This window comes from Pagrus major, chromosome 6, assembly GCF_040436345.1.
Source record: "Pagrus major chromosome 6, Pma_NU_1.0".
NCBI classification, from domain to species: domain Eukaryota; kingdom Metazoa; phylum Chordata; class Actinopteri; order Spariformes; family Sparidae; genus Pagrus; species Pagrus major.
The window spans coordinates 31,201,290-31,218,761 of NC_133220.1; the positions used below are offsets into that span (position 1 = coordinate 31,201,290).

The 17,472-nt window shown below is 39.9% G+C and overlaps 2 non-coding genes across 2 annotated transcripts; both read right to left on the reverse strand.

The window, feature by feature from the left end:
- Positions 1–11,578: 11,578 nt before the first annotated feature.
- On the reverse strand, positions 11,579–11,650 carry trnaf-gaa (transfer RNA phenylalanine (anticodon GAA)). The gene has a single exon. It is a non-coding gene; the product is annotated as a tRNA-Phe (tRNA).
- Positions 11,651–11,963: 313 nt separating this feature from the next.
- On the reverse strand, positions 11,964–12,036 carry trnak-uuu (transfer RNA lysine (anticodon UUU)). Its single transcript has one exon. It is a non-coding gene; the product is annotated as a tRNA-Lys (tRNA).
- Positions 12,037–17,472: the final 5,436 nt, after the last annotated feature.

The following is a 17,472-nucleotide window of genomic DNA, read 5'->3' on the forward strand; positions in this document are numbered from 1 at the left end:
TCTGCTTGAATGCAGCCTCAGATATGGACAATCCAGATTTTTTATTAAACCTTCAACTATTTCAGTCTTCTTCAAACTTCTTTGTTGTAATGTGTTCTGAGACCAATCAAATCAAATCAAATCAAATTTTATTTATATAGCCCAAAATCACAATCACATTGCCTCAATGGGCTTTACCAATGTGTCTAAAACTATGAAAATTAGACTCATATTGTATGAAATCAAAATGTCTCTTACTTCAGGAATAGAAAAGAACACACATTGATTCATGGTTAATAATGCAATCTTTGACATCATTTTACAAGATGTTCATGTGATACTTGACTTGACATACAGCAATAGAAGAACCATGACCTAGAAACAGTCTTTCTTATTATTATTGTTGTCAAATCCACCCCAGTGTGTGAGAGAAGCTTGATCTGTAATAAGAGACAGCAAACAGCATGGGGTTAGGCTATGTACACACTACATGTTGGGATGTGTTGGAAGCTACAGAACTGAGAGTTTTTGGCTGATTTAATTTGAGTTACTGATGACAGTTTGACTTTACATGGCAGTAAATCTCAAAAGTCATCCTCCAGGAAGAAAGACATAATCAGGTCAACTATAGTAAATGACCAAACAGAAAAAGTCTTCTTTTTTTTTCTTTACAACATTTTTTTCGTAGTAAGTTTAAACTTTTAATTGTGGAATTTGTTTTGCAACTCCTTGTTGCAAAAATCTCTTACTTTACAAGTTACAAAAAAGCAATGGCTGAAGTTGTTTCTCAGTCTCAGTGTGACTTTTTTGTGTGCAATCCCTGGTTCTCCTGTAACTGGCGGTCGGAAAATAAACGAACCAATTACAAAGCTGGAACAAAGCAGACTTTCCCACTGTGTAAGTGGGATCATACCAAAGCTGTCAAACACTTATGATAGAGGCCCATGACTGTGAGCAAAGAGACGTAATACTCAGAGAGCCTGACTTATACTAAAATGTTCTAAAACATATCCGCTCAAAATAGATTTAGCAGTTTTATGGAATCAACTTTGCTCTGGTTCAGGTTATGCCTGCTTGAGTCAGTCTGTCTGCTTGCAAGTTGCATTCTTGTTCCCACAGCTGGAGTTCCTGCTGCGTTGTTGGAAACACTGTATGCGATCAAGCTTTGGCTTGTGAGCTCAGCAGCCCTCTGCCTCTAAGAACATTTGTCTCTGAAATGCAAAACAGTCTTTGAGGTATTTTGGAGAAGTTTGTAGTGCACTTTGAATTACCTTTTAAGATTTCAAGATTTCTGGGTATTTTTTGTGATTCTTACACTTTGGGTTGCTAGAAATCTTGGAGCATGGCTTTAGGCAGAACACTGAAGCTGGGCTTGCATTAGCTGATTTGCATCAGATGCTCATTCACCAGCTCTTTAAATTACCTGACGACTCATCAATAACCGATCATATTAACGCAGGTGTACAACCCATTCTCATACTTCTCACTATTAGGGTATGGTCACACAAGCACACATCCCAACCCTGCCCTTACGTGAAATATTAGAAGTTCATGTTAATAATCTGTGGCATTTCCTCAAACCGGACACAATAAATACAGTATGTCAACTGTAAGTGGCACAGCAAAAGGTTAGGGTCATGGAGTGTCTTTTTATGGACTTTTAATTACAGTTGTAAGTCAAGTTTGACAGTTGAGACCAGTCTTTGTTCAGATATATAATTTATATTGTTTGGAGCCCAAATTGAAATGCTGAAAATTGCATATATGCATTTAATAATTTAATTCAACATTATGATTATATTGGCTCTTGGCTCATTCTTTTTTCTAATAGAATTTTAAAATAATACGAACACGATTTTTTGAATTGGCTCCGGGACAAAAAAATGTAACCGTGTCATCAATCATAAATTGAAGTTAAAAAATATTTGCGCTGCTGTCGCAAAGACAAACCAGAGTTCCCAGAGTAGCGACCAATGTCAATACAGGACAAAATTCCTGGTTATTCCAGCCCAGTTGCCAGGAGAAAATGTTAGCAGTCAACGTTTCTGCAAACAACAGATGCATTAAAATTTTTATATGCCATAGGCTGTGTACCATTTCTAATGTTTGAGACAACAAGGCTGCTAAGCCAGTGGCCATGGTTCGAGTCTGTGTTTCAGCATGTTTAAGTGTCAGACCACTGTATAGTTTCTCTGGCCATGTTTGTGGTGACCGAACCAGGTATTTTAAACCAAAACAGGATGTTTTCCTAACCACTACCAAGTGTTTTTTTTTTTTGCCTTAATGTAACCAAAACATAAGCACAGCATTGTTGAGAAGAGAAAAATTTACAATTCAACCTAATCAAACGTGAAGTTGACCTGAAAGCAGATGGAAGAATCTGAAGAAATGGAGCCAGGCTGCCAACCTGACTGGATCAGTCAACCTTTGTTATCCGAGATTGTGTGCCCAGTGGCATTAACGCTGTCAAATGGTGTCATTATTCTATTGTCCAATAAACATTTACTTCATAAAGATAAGCTAAAGCAAAAACTTGTCTTTTGCCAGTTTAAGTAATCTAAGCTGCCAACCATAACTCAGTACTGTAGTTGTCATGCCTTGATATTGAAGAAGTAATTCATTTAAAAAAGCATTGACAATGATCACCCAAAAACTTATGAATTTAATTACATAAATTATCTCTATAAAGTTATATTTGGTGAGTGTGTGAACAAGGTTTTAGAAGATGGTGTAAAATGCTAAAAACTATGGACTGTAACAGTGGTGATTTTGGTTTGATTTAGTTCTGATGATCATGTTAAAAAAAAACGTAAATAAATCTACTGTGATTCAATGTTGTGAATCACATATATGAAAAAGAGTATACAGTAGTATACTTCAGCGGAGAACCTTAACAACACTAAATAAGACACTTTGCTTCACACCAATCAGAAGAATCCATCCTGGAGCTTAATTTTGCTGTGAGAACAGCAATGTTAAGCTAAGAAAAGATTCAAAACTCATGATTACAGCTCGCCAATGTAGAACTAATGAGTGTTTCATCGCACATTATAGACACAAACAGACCAAATACAACTATGATGCAAAATGAAAACGTGGTGCATCAACAGCAATTTATATTGTATATCAGAATATACACTGCCTGGCCAAAAATAGGTAAGGTAATTACTGCAGTGATTAATGTTTCAGCTGGCAACAAGTTATTTAACCCTGACTGATGCAGTGAGTAGCTTCTCATTTCTTAAACAACATGTCAGAAGACATATCCTGTGGTGGTGGAAAATATGTTAATCTGTTTCAGAAGGGTCAAATTATTGGCCTGCATCAAGCAAAGAAAACAACTGAGGAGATTGCTGAGATGATGAAAATTGGGTTAAGAACTGTCCAATGCATTATTAAAACCTAGAAGGACAGTGGTGAACCATCATCTTCGAGGAAGAAATGTGGTCCAAAATTATTGCAATCGGAGAAACGTTTGGTGATCGAATGGTAAAAAAATCAACAGTAGAACTCGCTATGTTTAATAGTGAAAGTAAGAGCGTTTTGTAAGAGAACTCAAGGGATTGGGACTAAACAGCTGTGTTTAGAGATTGGAGTCTGGAGCAATGAAAAAAGGTCAGGGTCCGGATTTACCCTGTTCCAGAGCGATGGGTGCATCAGGGTAAGAAGAGAGATGGATGAAGTGATGGACCCATCATGTCTAGTGCCTACTGTACAAGCCTGTGGGGGCAGTGTTATGATCTGGGGTTGATTCAGTTGGTCAGGTCTAGGTTTAGCACCACACTCTTCACTGTATATTTCATCTGAATGAGAAAGAGTTTTTTTTGTTTCTGTTTGTTTTACTAGATTTGTCTCCTTGCTTCCACTGACTCTTTACTCTGTCACAACAGAGAGGGACTTGGCCTGTTGGCGTGCAGCTGGCTCATTCAGTGTTGCTTTGAAGCCACTTGATACCTGGGAGAGACGTACGGCCTGTGTGACCTCACATCACCCAGCGTGTCCACCTGGCTGTAAAAGCTGAAATCCTGGAACTAACGTGTTTCAATGTTTCTGCCAAAGGAGTCTGAACAACCACCCCCAGCCATCCGTTTGGCTTGAGTCCAACTCTGCTGCCTCTGCTCAGGGCTGTAGAGCAAAAGGAGAAGCTCTCACAATTTAAAATAGCATATGTGTACTTCACTGTAACAGAATAGTGACCAGGCATAGTTCACTTGTGTGACTTTGTTTACTTTTTAAGTATGCTATTAGCATGAATCTATAGTTAGACTCAAGCCAAATGGTAATGTTGGTCTGTTGGTTAATCCAGACTGAAATGTCACAAAATATTTTGATTTATTGCCATTACATTTTATTTATTTTTTGTATTTTATGGCCTTTTCTTGGTTTTATTGACAGGACAGCTTGAGCGATGACAGGAAATGGGATGAGAGAGGGGGGATAGCATGCAGCTAAGGGGCGCAGGTCCGACTCGAACCCTGGGCCGCTGCAGCATGGACAAGGCCTCTATCATGCCGGTCACGCTCTACCAACTGAGCTACTGGGGCGCCTCGCCATTACATTTTTGACATGTATGTCAAAAATTTCACGTATGGTCTCCATGGATGAATCCTCATGACTTTGATGACCCCTTGACCTTTCTCCTAGCACCATTAGCAGGTGGTTTTCACTTTTCCTGTGAAATTTTCCCAACATCGTCATGGTTACTACCCAATATAACCTAATGACTCTGGTGACCCCCTGACTTTTTCTATAGCGCAACAAGGATGGTGTTGAGCGAAAATGATGCATACTAAACTATGATGTAAACATGGTAACATGATGTGAACATGTTAGCATGATGAAATTAGCATTTATCAAGTACAGTTTAAATTGTATTTTATTTGTTTGTGAATTTTGAGAATGCTTGTTTAGAGTGTGGTATTCTCATGGGCACAGAGCGGACATCAGCCTAAAGCCATGATTATACTTCAGCACGAACGTGTACACAGTTCAGTACATACTACAATTCCAAACATGATTGTGACCTGCTGACAGCGACAGCTCTTTCGTTTGCTGTATTTTATGAAATGAAAGATGTATATATCACCTTGGCCCACACAGACCAGAAAATATTAGAACTCCGTATTCCGCTTAACAAGGGATCCCATTATAAATCCTTGATGTATGCATGTCTTTGTGTACACATTAGACATACATTTCACATCAGCTAGTTTGACGTTCTGGTGTGTTCTACAGTATATATAAAATCAGCCCCTTGAAGCATTTTGAAGCTCTCCCTTGCTGGGTTCCTGCTCTTTGTCCTGCTGTGTGTATAATTTTATCCTTTTATTTTGTCAAATCCATAATTATTTCTGGTATTTCTTTCACTGAAATGCCCTACCCCGACACAATCTACAGTATTAAGCCATTTTGCAAATATTTTACTACTCATAGATGATACAGGATGAGAAAATTCTCCACTTCCATTGATAATATCTTCAATCAATTCACTGAACCTATCATTAGGGGCAGAGGCCCCAGTGTTGCTCCCTACAGTGAACAACTCTCTTTCCACAGAGTGCACGTAAACCCTGATATAATACCTCTGCACTAATTTCACACTGCTCTACCTGCTTGTGTGTGTGCAGCCACAAACCTCCACGACCACATAATGGCAGGCCATAGACCCAACGTGTGCCTCATGAACTGTAAAACACTAGTCACGCAGAGTGCATGTGGCTTCTTGTTTATGATGGGTTCAGAGTATTGAGCGGTGGCCAATTCAGTTGTCCAGGGAACACAATCTTGATATTGCTTTTCAAAAGTTGCCTATGTGGTTGTTCACTAATGGATATTTGTAAAACTGGCATCAGGATATATTCTGGTCAAAAATATGTGCATCAGTGATTAAATAAAATTGTAGTATAGTGAATAATTGAGGGTTTGGTTGGTTTTAAGTCAACCTTTTGTGTGGTAGGCCTGCTGTGGATTTTTTCCAGATTTGTCACCGGTGAACACACACCATTAAACAACCACTGCTCCTAATTATAATCTATCTGATGTCAATCAGGCACAAATGTTCACAAACAAGGTGCTGTTATAAAGTCCTATTCATCTTGTGTAGTCTTGTCACGGACTTCCCTTCCCTATAAGTAGCGACAGGTGACCATTACCTTGATTAAACTTGGATTTGTCTGGGTTTGAAAATTGTTGGAAACATGAATTTTCAGTCTTTTTATTTAATAACCATGACCTTTTCTTGACCTTAAACCATACCTTAGTTTCCATGCAGGGATATTGTAAAAAGAAAGTAATTCTGTATTCTATATATAGTATATTCTATAGAATGTAGAGCCCAGTTCAGACCAAAGATTCAGGTCGGCTGATGGTGTTGCCTGTGGCTGGTTTGAGAACATAATGCGTGTAATCAATGCAATCAGCGCCTACTGCTTAATTTACAACTTCACTGCTCTTCTTCTGCTCCTCTTGCATTCACAGCCACTCTTCACCGCTTGCTCTCTCTTTCACTCAACCACACCTCTCCACCGCCCTTTCTTTTCTCTCCCACACAGCTTGCTTTGCGGGGTCACACACCTTCCGATTTCACCATTTCATCACTACTACAAATGCAACTGCAAATAGTAACTCACAACAGTATCACTGTGCTCATTCATATTTTAAGGCACTGAAAAACAGTTATAAAAAAGTCCGAAAAGTCGGCCGTTAACAAGGAAGTAGAGAGTCGCTGCAATTGAGATGATACACTGTCTCATCTAGTGGCATTGGTGTGAACTGGCAGGTTTTCAGACCAGCACATGGCAAGTAGTTGCAAGTTTCAACGCATCTCTTTGCAAATCTTTGGTCTGAACTGGCCTTAACATAATGCAGGGTTTTGTAGAATTCACCATCATCTATCACCCTTTCCACACAGAGACTCTGCATTGTCGCCGCAACGAAGGCTCGCCTTAACGCCACCTTTGTTTGTTCACACCGAACCAAGCAGTTTCGACTTAAAGCCGCACCAGTTTGTCAATTCATACAGCACGCCGGCGCTGTGGAACCGAAAGAGGCGTGATGGTACACATCATGACGTTGAGATCTGTGTGCTTTTTTTTTAACATGCTACCCCGGTGTCCACCTGTTAATCTAAATATGTACTGGCTGACTGTTATAATCATATGGATGCAGTTATATAAGTGTTGTGAATGAGATTCTGACCCACCATGCATCCTGGAAAATGACAAAGTTACGCTTTTTGCTCTAAATTACATAATTACATAATCGCCATCAATAATGCAAAGTCTCAGAGGGCTCACAGGCGTGGTGATTTTTTTTTGAATCGCGTCACATAATCACCGTCAGTCAACTGCGGGAGCTACCTGACTGCTGCTGGGGACAGACTGTTTTTCTGTTTTTCGGGCAGAAATGTCGCTGCATCTATAACTTTCCCACAGACGTCGAGGCCGATTATCGCCGCATGATTCCGCACTGAAAGGGCAATGTGAATGGACTGGAGTTAATGTTAATGAGCACAGAGATTTATTTTTGGCCTTGAGGACACTTACATATGTGGTGAATATCCTAAACCTGTTATCACGCCGCTTAGGTCCTGTACTGCACTTAAGCCACACGATACCTGAGCAGGTTCTACTCGCTGCAGAATACTGTTGGATACAGTCAAAAGCTCTGGTTACAGCTAAGTAAGTGGATTTTGTGTTTCGACTATTCACCAATTATCAACGTCCTTGTCTGGCAAAAGCATTGAAAATTGTTGGATACTGCTTAAAAATCTTTAAAAATGTTGTTTCTTTATATTACTTTTGCAGTGTGTGGCCATCTTCATTGGAAGGCCTAACCTGAAAAGTTAAATGAGCAGATTTTTACGATGCAGTTTTACATTCATTATGATTATTTGTGTATTTGCACCATTAACTGATATCACAGTTAATGACACATGTGGAGAAAATCTGGCGTTCATTATCATTAATTGAGGTAAAAGGAAAGACTTCAGTGAATGATAAACGAGTAGAAGCCTCTCAACGCAGAGCCACCTGCAGTCAGAAGTGCTCCAAGTTGTTAATGATCACCAGTAGCAATTTTGCCATCAATTAAAGTGACAAGAGGATGTTAAAGGTGTCTCCGCAGGAAGTCTCTCGTCTACGGTGGTGAAGCACCGACAGGGAAGTGAAAATGAGCCTTTTGGACTGCTGACTGCAGCAACACAGTTCCCCTGTATGTGCCAGATAGTGCCACGCAATTAAGAGCCAAGCTTGTCTAATGGAGCTGCAACATGAAGAATATGTGGAGGCCACCAGTGTGAAAGGCTCGACAGTGTGAGCTTTGATGGCTCTGAGCTTCAAATAGACTTAGAGTAAACCTCGTCTTAAATGATGGCGAGCAGAGCAAAGTCACAGGACTTTAGCACGGATAAAGAGCACAGCCATTCAGGGGAGTTCAGGAGAGTAAGAATGGGCTTTCAGGGAATGTGGCTCTTAGACACAGAAACATCCATTTTCACACCGACTCGTAATCTCCATACACAACAGCAGCAGAGGCCCAGGAGCTGCACTGTTACTTAGCCGTAGCTTCATGTATAATGGATGATGAAATGTGTTGCTTGACTCCAGCGACCTTTGCTCTTATGATTACTGCATGAAAATCACAGTGTGTTTCCCAGCCGTGTGCTATCGTGTTTGCCACAGAAAACAATTCCTCCCGTCTCAGTGTTTCTTCCATTTGCGGGTTTTTCCTTGTTTTCTTAGAGAGCTTGTGCAGGGTCAGGAACCACTGATGTTGTAGGTTTTCAAAGTGCCTCGGGACACTGTATGTGATATTAGCTTAAATAGACTTGACTTGGAGTGACTTCTCTGCATTCAGAAACTGTCTTTTCATTGTTCAGGGTTAGCAACAGTAAGCACACAGTGATTTTGACATCATAAAGTTGATCGGTCGATCACTTTGCCTCAGACTAAAATATTTCAGCAACTGCTACCATAAAACTTCAGAGAGACAATTATCTTCCCTAGGGGATGATACTTACTAAAGTAACTAACCTTTCCTCTAGTGTATGGGTAGACCGATTAGCAGTCTGGCCGATTATCACACAAGACAGTGTGATTGGTGTTATCATTGGTGTTAGCCTATCAACACGGAATAATCTGAATCAGCAAAGTAACTAGTAACTGAAGTTATCAAATAAATGTGGAGAAGCTGAAGTATAAAGAACAATTGTACTGAAGTACAGTACTTGAGTAAATTGTAGTTAGTTACATTCCATCACTGGTTATTCTCAACTTTAACACTAAGATTTTTATTTTTACTGAAAATGTATATCGGTTATCGGCCTGCTTGACTACTAATAATCGGGATCGGTATCAACCCTGACAAAAGTTAAACATGTTATTTATATGTTATATTCATAACACAAATATTACAAACCTTGTACAGAACGTTATGGATTTGTACTAGTTACACAAGTTGTTTGTAGGTAATGGATATTGGTTACTTGTGCAATTAAAAAAATCTGTTAAATTTGATACAGGTGTGCAGGACGCTAATCGGAAAAAAGGTCCTGTTTTTAATAATTAAACAGTATGGAATAAGATCTGTGCGTAGACAGTACCAATTCCAGCATTTTAGGCAGTATTTTAGGAATTTAAATACTAGTATCAGTTTCGGAAAAAAACCTAGAAAGAATGATTTTGTTCAAGATTATAACATTTGTATGGCCCCTATGGCTCCTGCACATACTCTCCCAGTGTTAAAATCCTGTATTGTAGAGATGGCGGAAAGTTTGAAATTCAAGCTTACTACCAGACCCAAATTCAGAGTTTCTTAATGTTCAGGCCAGAAGAATTTTTGATTTCACTCTTCACATCTTGCTGTGTGATAGCAAATACAGCTAGTGCTAGTGAACTTGTGTACTGCATGTTTTTGTTGTAGTCTTAAATGAAAATGACAGAAACAACAAAGTGTAGAATAGAAAATAACGCACAGTTTTATGTTTATGACAGTTTTGTGCTATTGTAGATTGACAACTTACGTTTTCAGGCGGTGGGATTGTGTCTTTGGCACTTTGGTATTGTATTTTGCTCAAATTGTACTTGTCATGTGCACCCTTTTGAATGTGTGCTCTCACCCCTGCTGTGCATTGCTGTTAAAAAGGATGTGGCACTGTTGACTTGGATAAGCATTAAATGCGGCCGTGAGGGGCGGACCTAATGTTGCCGTTTGCATTCTTTTAAGAGCAACAAAAATTTCAGGGCTGTCCTGAGAAATGTCTCTTCAGTGAAAAAAATATTTACCAGTATACGCTAGATGTTCAATCTCTTACCCAACTAGCTGCGTAATTTTCATGAAACATTTCTCAATTCCACTTTAACTATTTCCTGCAACATTGTTTGCATCTATGGTATTTTCACCACAGTTTCACCTTCATTGTTACAGCTTGACATAGGTGTCCCTGGTTAAAATGACAGGCAGTTAGCTTGTTAGTGTCTGACTAAGGATCCAGGTGGCTTGCTTACCAAATATAGACCAATCACCCAGAAGTGCAAGGACACGGTCATGCAACCTTCAGCACATCTCCATGCTCAGGGTGTACTTGAGCACCTGTGCTAGAAACACACACAACGCACCATCCAGGTTTCTCTGACTGTTCTTTTTAAAATTATTTTTGTATTTCTGTATCCACAAGCCCCAGTTTTTAGTCAATTGGCAAATGTCATTGTAGCCAAAAATGAAAATAGATGTGCGTATACAACTCTCATTCCAGATGTCGAGAACTGTGTTATTACCCTCTGAGCATCCTTTCCTCAGCCGTATAGTATAAATGGAGCTGGAGCCCTGGAAGTAATGGGTGTCTTGTCTCCTGGGTTGATATTCTCAGGCTGAGACTCAGTGGGAGCCAAATTAATTGAAACCACTGAGGCTGAGGGATGTGAGTTTGGGGTGCGTGAGAGGGCAAGGGTAAAGGAGACTGTAGGGGATGCTGCTGTTTGGATGAGTAATTTTAAGATGTAACAACCCAACCTTTTATGAATATTTGGGGGCTGTTGAGCCTTCTTTAATTGTAAAACATTCCAGTTTACTAAAGCTCTGCTTTTATTGTCAGTATTGAAAAAGTTACGATTTAAATGTAAAAGATTAAAGATAGCCTGTTTAAAATGTAATAAGTAAAGTAACTATTGCAATAACTACGTCAAAGTAATGAAACATATTACATGTCATTAGTTTTTCTATTACTTTTTTTACTTTTTTGTAGACTACTGGACCAAATTACATCTAGAACACATATTATTCAGCCTGTCCTCATCTGAAAAACCACCATTGTGACCACTATGCAAGCAGCTTATTAAAGTGTTTTAAAAACAATCATTTTGGCTAGTTGCAGTGTGGCACAAACTCCACCTTTTAAAATGGTTCAATAATCAGCAGTCAAACACGCATTCAACAACAAGCAATTTGTAAAACGTGGACCAGAAAGTGCAACATCCAGCCAATCTATATGGCTGTTCCATTGCAGGGCAGGAGGCCTTCAGGTTCACTTTAAAAGCTCTGTCATGACATTTTTACTGTACCTCAAGAATGTGTTGTTGCTTCACATAGCGTAGGTTGCCTTGGCCAAAACCCGGGATCGAACCAGGGACCTTTAGATCTTCAGTCTAATGCACTCCAGCTGAGCTATTTTGGCAAACATTTTGGGAAAAATCTGCACTTTTCACCGTTCCATTACATGATGAAAGTACGTTAATATTTTGCATTTGGTAGTCTATCTTAAATCCTTTGAATTTGTCCAGTGGCAGTCACAGTCCAGGATTCCCTGAGACAAATCTGGGCTGATTAAGGGCTTGCAGAAATCATGTTTCAGCCTTAAGTCTAATGGACCTCTTAAGAGAAGGTCAACAATTGTTGGTTCATGAACGTTCAGCAGTTGGGCTGCAAGAGCATTGGTGTGTGCCGTGCCGAAAGGCTAAACAGTAGAACCATTGCAAGGATCCTTGTTGCGCCTGAACAGGGACTTGAACCCTGGACCCTCAGATTAAAAGTCTGATGCTCTACCGTCTGAGCTATCCAGGCCCTTCCAACACAGCTTAGGTGATTTTAGCAAGACCAACACAGTTCCACAGTTAACTGATGAAGATTTCCATTAGGCTTCATGTCTTACTATCGAGTACATGTTACAAGTGGAGGCAGGATCCCACATTGTGGTTGCTCCAAAAAGAGAAGGGAGATGCTTTTGCAGAAAAATAGGGGAGTTCAAACCTTGGACCAGTCGAGTCTAGTCGAGCATTTTTGAAGTCACGTGTGTGGGTTGTGTCGCTTTCATACTTGAGACTCATATTTACATTTATTGTAATCCACTATAGGTCATGGTAATTATTACAGCATCAAAGGAGGAAGTCAAATGAAGTATAAAAAAGAAGCAGAAGTATAAAGTCCAGTATAAAGAGCTATAAAGTATGTAAAGGGAGCACCCAAAAAATTGGCATGTTTGGCTAATTTGAGGTGTAGTTTAAAATCTGTATTGCAGTCTGACTGACCGTAATTCTTACCCTTTCAGACTTCTTAACTTTGCTCCCAGATCTCAGCTAATAGCTTGGTGAGTACAGTGTTATTACTGATAGTATGGACGAATGATTCATTTTTTTAAAATTGATATCACTTTTTTGATTTCAGTGTCATTTTCGGATAGCAAGATTTGCGATTTTAATTATAACTTGCATAATTAGAGTTAAAGGTTTAAGCTGCCGCCTGCTGATTCACCCTCTATAATAATAGTTGTCATAACTCAGTCATTACTGTCTGTGAGTTGATTAAACAATATAAAAGAAAATCATGCCATTGCTTGGGTAATATCCTGTTTTCATCTAGTGTCTGTACCTTTGGTCAAGGGTACAAGGATACACCATGGTTTGGTGGGAAACAACACACCACTCTGTATTATGAGACCTTCATAGTGGCAAGTCTTCCTCTGCAGAAACAGTTTAAGTAATTGTATCACATCAATTTCCGACAGGTACCTAGCAGTTTGCTCTGCAGTTGTCAAGTGAAAATAGCAGACAGCTGGCGAACAGAATTGTCAGAATGTATCAATTAAATGTTTAACAACATAAAATCATCATTCTAACCTTAACTCCATGAAAACAACTTGTTCTGTCAGTCTGTGAAGATAACGTGAAGGTCAAGCAGCCACAGTACCGAGCTGTTCGCTGTATCAGGTTTAAAACACTGCCAGAAGTGTCTTTCCAGCAGTTTCATTATTACCATAATTGAGAAAACCACTGTGTACAGTAGTTGTTATCAGGATATATGATGCCATGATTCTATTTGAATATTTTAGAGTAGTCAAATTATACCACTCATGTACAGTAATATCTGAGGAAATATGAGCTAAAATTGAAAAAGGAAAAGGCACTAGGCAGGATAACTTAGGCCTGGACTACACGAATACGATATATTCCTAAACGCACATTTTTCTGTCCAATTGGGCCTCTCAACCACATGAACACGGCGATTTCACCCACATAAAGGGAGATATTTTTAAACGGATAAAAAAGTGGAGAAATAAAAAAATATCCGATTGAGTGGAACCATGTAGCGATGTTAAACGGAGCTGGTGTTGACGCGATGATGTCAAGCGCCTAGCGACAAGCCGTTCGCACATGTGCATTGAAGCAAAACGGTTGGCAACAACAATGGCCGACATGTACCGGGCTATCTATGTGTGCTTTGCACTCTTAGGTCTCATCTCAGCTCTACACATGAACGTAATGTTGTTGCAACAACTCCACTTCATCGTCGGTCCACACAAAAGATTCTATTTTCGTTTTCTTCGCCATATCTTCTTACTCTAACTGCCGCCGTTTGACTGCTTCTTCTGGACCGTTTGACTGCGCATGCTCATAATGTTATTCTTCTGTGGTATTTTACATTTTGCTAATCGCCACCTATTGGCCGGGCATGGCATTGCAGGCTTCAGAGGCGATCGTTTTCAGATTTGCCTTTTTGTATGGACAGAGATATTTCTGTGGTGTGGACAGAGATTTTTTTTAAAACGAGGACGAAAATATCCGCTTAAAAAAATATCCATGTACGTGTAGTCCAGGCCTTAGAGGCTTAGAACCTTTTTGTGACTGAACAACCAGCATGTGCATTATTTTATCTGATTCTAATAATCTAGAAACAAGATACATTTTCGTATCATATCTTGTTGAGTATTACAGTATATCCACAAATACAGGTCTGTAGTTTGATTTATAGAAAAAAAAACATGGCAATTTAAAGGTGCTATATGTAAGAATCATATTTTCAACAAGTAGGGGGCATCATATTACCAGAGTTACTGTTAACTGCTGCTTACTGCTGCTTACTGTCGCTAATGTTAGCTAGTAAGCTCAGTTAACTGTGCAGGTAGCAGTCATAGTAGCTTACTCTTCTTGACTCATTTACTATCGGGTTACCACCTCGGTACAAACTGGCTAGGGGGTAGCTGGTTAGCATGCTAACTTCAATAGATATCTCTGCAGGCAACATATAGACAACTTTGACATAATGTCAGTACTGTTATATCTTCACATACTGTTGATAATTTAGTGAATTTTTTAATTTTTTAATGGAATTTCTTACATATTGCACCTTATAAAGGTGCGGTTGGCAAGGAACCAGCAAGACAAGATACTTTTGAAAGTATCCAACCTAAAAAATGCCACCTCCTCACTTCAGGCCTCCCTCCAGAATCACTCTTCTAAAACACATAAATGTTTTTTGGATCTAATTAATACATAAATTAACATCTCTGTTAAATGTCCATCATATAAACACAAGCAAAATAGCCATCATAAACATACCTCAGTTTGAAAAAGCCACCTGGTGTGACAGTTTCTCCTTACTGCTGTATCCGTGTGCCTTGTGTTAGCTGAGTTAGCATGGCTCAGTCCTTCAATTTGGTCCTCGGGATCCCCTGCCCTGCATGTTTCCATGCCCCAACACCTAATTCAAATGAATGGGTCATTATCAGGCTTCAGCAGCTTGATGACGAGCTAATCATTTGAATCACGTGTTCTGGGGCAGAGAAACATCTAAAATAAGCAGGACAGTGGGGCCCCAAGGACCAGGATTGAAGAACACTGTGCTACTTGGTTAGCAGCTGAACAACACTCGGATACTGCTGCTGCTGCTCACTTATTCTTTGGCTCAGGGGCTGTGTACCTAGTGTTACTATGCTAGCTACAGTAGTTACTGAACTACAGACTCGAGGGCTGTGTACTGTGAGCACAGCACATCATTTTCATCGCTAACCATATCCAACTCTGACGAACATGGCTGTTGTTAGTACTCACCGCTGTCAGGCGAGCAGGTTAGTCTTGGGACATTTTGGCTGCACTTTCTCTTCCATTCTCATGTGACTAGCTCGCTAATTGCTTTCGCAATACATCCCGCTAGCCTCCTGGAAGACTCCGGTCATGCGCAATGAGTGCATGGGCAGAGTGCATTCAGGTAAACAGAGAGGTAGCCTGTCCAATCTAATCATACGGGTCAGATGAGACGATTGGGCGGGCTTATTACGGGCCTGGAACAGCCCTGCGTCTAGAATAACTTACCAACCCTAGCATTAAATGACACCACAAGTACTTATTTACCACAAATTGTTCAGCCTTGACTGACAGAACTTAACAACCAGAATCATCATGTAAGGAAACATCTCAAGTGTGACATGTAAATGATAGGCTTGATGATCTCATGATGTTACTTTCCCTTTAACAGAGACATACTGACAGTCGCTGTCTGGAGTTTAACATTTCTATAGCTTTGGTTTCGGCTGATGCTCAGCTGGGACTTGAATCCTATGTGTTTGAAACTGCATTGTGTGCAGGGATTGTTTTGCTCTCCAGGAGGTGATTCTTGATTTTTGCAGTGCATGACCCTTTAGCAGTAGAAATCCCAAGATATTTGCATCCTGAAATTGAAATGTCTCAGCTTTCAAAACAGGTGCAGTTGTGTCCTCTATGGTTATTTGTACACCCACTTTGTGTGCAGATCAATGTTGTTAGATTTTCACTATGCAGTTCTGTCAAACCCCCTTTTGGACAGAGGAGCTGTCAGCTGAGATTTGACACTGTCATGGGACATACAAACGGCACTCATTTCAACTGCATAACTGTTTTGTGAACAGCCTCAGCAATCAAAACTTCTCATGAGCTTTGACAACAGGCCTTCAGCATGCAAACAAGCCTTCCAGTATTAATGGAGATTAATCTGAGGGCTCTGATGTACGGGGAGTGATGAAGAAGCAGCACAGACAATTGCTCCCCAGTGTTCACGAACAGAAGTCTGCTCCAGGATTCAGCACCACAGTAATGAAAACAGAGAATAATGTACTCCATTACCTAATTTCATTAGAATTTCCCACAGAGATCAATATCAGAGTTTGATCTAATCTATCTTAAATTCTCATCATGGATCTGAGGAAATAAGTTAACTAAGCTTTTTGGCCCAATGTTAAATACATTTCGAGTGGATGGGATGTTTTTTAAAAAGGGAAAACATCAAGTCAAGTTTATGTATCACGAGCGGTGTGACTTAGCCTGTGAAAACAGTTTTAATGTCCTCTGGAGGAGCCACAGAGGACTCCCTAATGTAGGGGTAAATAACCTTGGTGATGTCATTAGGGTTATCTGGGCTTGTGCTTGGAGATTACAAAGTCTGCATTATAACTTGGCAGTGTGCAGCATAAAAAACAAAGCTCAGCAGTCAGCGAGGGTCTAACGACAGAAGCTATCCAGTCGCATTGTGGGAAGTGTAGGATTGAGTGTTTTTGGGTCATACTAGGGGCTAAAAGTCTCAATATATGGGCCTCTGCTGCATCGATTTCAACCATTTTTAAAAAATCTTTCCCTCTAAAGTCCCCTAACTTTATGCAGCTGCTCTAAATCAATTGAATGTCCCTCTGAGCCATGTTGAAATATAGTTTCCCTGACATATAGCTCTCTGAGATATTTTCCAGAATGCCACCCCCTCCCACTTGCATGCAATATATTTTTCTGCCTCGGTTTTAATATAGCTAGTTCCTGTTCAGGACATGCTGCTCAAAAATATAACATCTGATGCATTATTATTCATCAAACTGTTCAGCATCACATTAGAATTAAAGCTGCAAGCAGCGATGAACGGGCCCTCGCAGTCCACGCGCGTCAGGGTGTGCCACTTACCTGGGACAGTACAGGAAGGGGTTAAACGTCATTTAAATGAAGGCAGTCAAGCTGTTCGTTCGTCATTTAGCAATAAAAGCGACACCTATTGGCCGATTTGCACCTATTGGCCGATTTGCACCTATTGGCCGATTTGCACCTATTGGCCGATTTGTGATTCAACATCCATCAACATTTTTTGTGTGTTTGTTTTCCCATTTGATCTCCCAAAATTGAAAAACACTGCAAATGTCACATTATTTGGCAGATCATCGAGTAACACACACCTTTTTTTTTTTAAAAAATGAATGTCTGAATTTATGTG